The 3,811-nt window shown below is 29.8% G+C and overlaps 1 long non-coding RNA gene across 1 annotated transcript; it reads left to right on the forward strand.

The window, feature by feature from the left end:
- The first annotated feature begins 863 nt into the window (after positions 1 to 863).
- On the forward strand, positions 864 to 1,792 carry LOC121223739 (uncharacterized). Its single transcript, XR_005921081.1, has 2 exons — positions 864 to 1,197; positions 1,548 to 1,792. It is a non-coding gene; the product is annotated as an uncharacterized lncRNA (long non-coding RNA).
- Positions 1,793 to 3,811: the final 2,019 nt, after the last annotated feature.

Consider the following 3,811-nt stretch of genomic DNA (forward strand, 5'->3'; position numbering starts at 1 on the left):
TTAATTTTTTTAAAGAAAATCTTTATTTCGAGAAAGCAATATGTCATGCCCAATGCGTTAGGACATAACATATTAAATTCCCGAAAATGATTTTTGTTTATATTTTAAATAACGAATATTTTCGGTTATTTGGAATTAACAAAGAAAATCGAAACCCAATACGTTAGGGCTCAATTTTTCTCGAAAATCCCTAACTTTGAATATCGTTTTTTTTTAAAACCTTTGAATCATAAAAAATAATTTTAATGTTTTGATAAAATCAAAATATTTATTTTTAAAAAGTATGATAAGATATTGATGCATATATATACATGTATACAAAAATAACAAAAATAACAAAATAAAAAATAAAAATAAAATTTATACAAAATAAAAATAAAAATAAAATTATAAACATAATATACTAGTAATTTTAAAAAAAATATGGATATATATGCATATATAAAAGAGATTTGAAAGTTATATTTATAAAAGTGTCGAATAATGTAGGTATATATATACATATTATAAAAAATATTTGGACTATAAGATAGAGAAAATATATAAGTATTATAAAATACGAATATATACGCATTCATATGTACATAAAGCTAAGAAAACTAAAGTAATAATAAAATATATGATATGTATATAGTATATATATTTACAACATTTAAGAAATAAAAAAAAACGTGTGTTAATATGCATATGCGGTAAGTATAATAATAAAAATATATAATATAATAATAATAAACTAATAATAATTCAGTAATAATAATGTAATATATAAAAAACCAAAATAGCAAATTAAGGATTAAACTAAAAAAACAACAAAATTTGAGAGCTGAATTTGAAAATAAAAACAAGAAAAGGAGTAATTCAAAACATGCACAACAGGGGAAGGACTGAAGGAATAAATTACCCAAAAAACACTGCACAGCAATGCGCAACATTGGATTAAATCAAAACATTAACAATGTTTCATGGAAAAATTTGAAAATAATAAAAAAAGAAAAAACAGTGATTTTGAAAACCATAAAAAAATGAAGGGCCTAAATTATAAATAACCCATCAACTTAAAATCAAACAAAACCCCCCTTTTTAAACCCTAAAAAGAACATTTTCTTTCTTTCTTTGACATTGCGCCGTAATGTTCTCCTTCTGCCCTCCTCTGCTCCTATGGCGATGAAACAAAGGAGCTTCAACGACGCCACACCGGTAAGTTCCCTTTACTCCCTTCCTCGTTTTGTTTATTTGTTGTTTTTTAGAAGCAAAAGAAAAGAACTAAAATAAATTAAAAAAAACAGTAAAGGAACAGAAAAATAAAACCAAATCCCACCTTCAAAAATATTTTTCTGTATATTTTCTTTTTGATTTCGGTACAAAAAAAAATTTGCTAACCCCGTTACAAAGATCGATTGGCCTTTATATAGCCGAATCAAAAAAAAACAAGCCCTCGAAAACTTCCCCCCATTTACATTTTTGTCATATTTTCTGCCATTATCGATTGTTTGTTGCATGTGTATGGAAAACGTGCGTTGTGCGGGGCAACTGGACGTGCGAGCAAGAACGTGGAGCAACGGGACAGTTGCTGCGACATGAGGACGAGTGCGGCGCTGGGAAAACTGCCTGGGGTTTCTGCTGATCTTTGAACTTTTTGGGCCACTCTGTAATTGGGCTAGGGTTAATGGTTTGGTCTTTATTGGGTTCAATTGGTTAATGGGTTTAGGTTATTTGTAAAAATGGATTATGTATTTATTTGGGCCCGGGCAAAAATGGCCTGTTACAATGTATATGATATATGATTCGACTATGTGATATGTATGTATGCTGTTATATTTTGCATGAGTATTGGGTGGGTTTTGATGACGGAGGAAGTGTTTTTAGGCAGTATTATTGTAATTTTGGCGATTAAACCGTAATATATGTTTGGTAGCTCAACTGCACCATTATGAGTGGCATACCATCACGACCCAGTGTGATTGGATGGATGGACTCATGTAGTCCTATTGGTGTAATTGGTTGGACAGAGTTAGTGTGTAGTGGATGGGGTAAGATTTGTTCTAATATGATATGACGTTTTGATATGATATATGTTCTGGAAACATGAAAATCTGATTTGATGCATGTTTCTGGTATCGTGTCATTCTAATATGATATTCGTATGTGTGAACATTATAAGTAAAATTCTATGTTGGTATTTACATTTGTGTACGTTACAGGGAAATTTTGTTTTGTGGGTTGAGTCACATACTGGGCTTCTAACTTGCTCGTTTGTTAATATATTTCAGGTGAACTAGCGAGAGCTCGAATTGTTTACTGGTTAAATATATAAGTTGGTTTATGTTTTAATTATTTTTTGAATGTAAATTTGTTTTGGGTTTTGCTCTTTGGTTTTTGCACTGTTGTTGGGTTTTGGTATTTTAACATTAAACTGTAAAATTGTATGATTTATTAAACTAAAAATTTGGTTTTCAAAATTAAAACTCTGAAAATTTCTGTTGCAAAGATTAGGTAATCACTTAAGTATTTTTCTGTAAATAATTTAGTGTTTAACAAATGTTTGCCTTAGTTTTGGAAATGATTTGCTAATATTATAATTTTTAAAACACACGATTTAAAATTCAAACTCTAGGTTTGAGATAAGTGATTTCAAGCTTAAGTTTTACTAAATATTTGTGAGAGTTTTTTCAAGTTTTATGTTTTCGACACGCACACTAAATTTGACTAAATCGAAAATTTTTAAATGAGTTAATATAATTCTTCAAGATCCGATTATAACGTTAAAGTCAAATTTAGGGTGTTACAACTTGATTGTCCAAGAAATTCTGATGAAGTGAAACAGTAGAAAATGGAGCCTTCGTAAAACTGGGATCAACCTGCTAACAACAGTTAAATGTTTGAATATAATATCCATCAACAAAGGGGTCCCCAGTCCCAACTTCAGCTCCCCACGAGGGTGCTACAAGGATAGCCAAGCTTTGGTTTCGTTGTTAGCGGAAATATAATGAAAAAAGAAGACAACAAAGGTGTTGTAATAACATGGTATTTTGCTTGCATGGAGGGACACAAAAAATTGATTGTACTTTGGGCAGGCAGTATTAGGAAAAGGATTTGTGATTGGAGACGGAGTGAAGGATGTGATTGTAATGCCAGGTGATGAAGAACTGACACTTACTTTAACACAAGTTCCCAATTATTGCAACTACTTTACCTACCCTTTTCCATTACCTTTAACCTTACGTTCTTCAATTTAATCTCATATTACTCTTTTCTATCACCACCTTTTCATTTTATCTCAACATCATATTCGGATTAAAAATAGTAAAAGAAAATATAAAATAGAGGAAAGCTAACAAATGTAATTTTGTTTGGGTAGTTAAAATTAGTAAAGACGACCAATAATTTTAGCCTTTTTTGTTTACATAAACAGTGGAAAATAATGAAAATAATTAATTATAATATATTCTTACAATTATAATCCTTTCATAAAACTGTTTATAAAAGAAAAAAATGATAAATAAAGATAGGTTAAAGTCTGCTATTGCTCCTTTTACTTTAATTTGATCATTTTTAGTCTCTGCACTTTTCGTATTTTAAAATTTCAATCCTCACCATTGTTTTCAGAACCGGGTCGATCAGTTAGATCGGGAGTCAATTGAGGCATTGGTCTAGAATAAGGGGTCGAATTGGGTTTCTCTATTTTTATTTTTGTAATAATTTATTTAATTGAACTGACCGAACCAGAAATCGATGGTTTGACTGATTTGACCACCGGTCTGATTATGAAAACCTTGGTCTTCAACAAATAATAACTGTTAAATTCATTAAG

This window comes from Gossypium hirsutum, chromosome D11 (genome assembly GCF_007990345.1).
Source record: "Gossypium hirsutum isolate 1008001.06 chromosome D11, Gossypium_hirsutum_v2.1, whole genome shotgun sequence".
Lineage (NCBI taxonomy): Eukaryota > Viridiplantae > Streptophyta > Magnoliopsida > Malvales > Malvaceae > Gossypium > Gossypium hirsutum.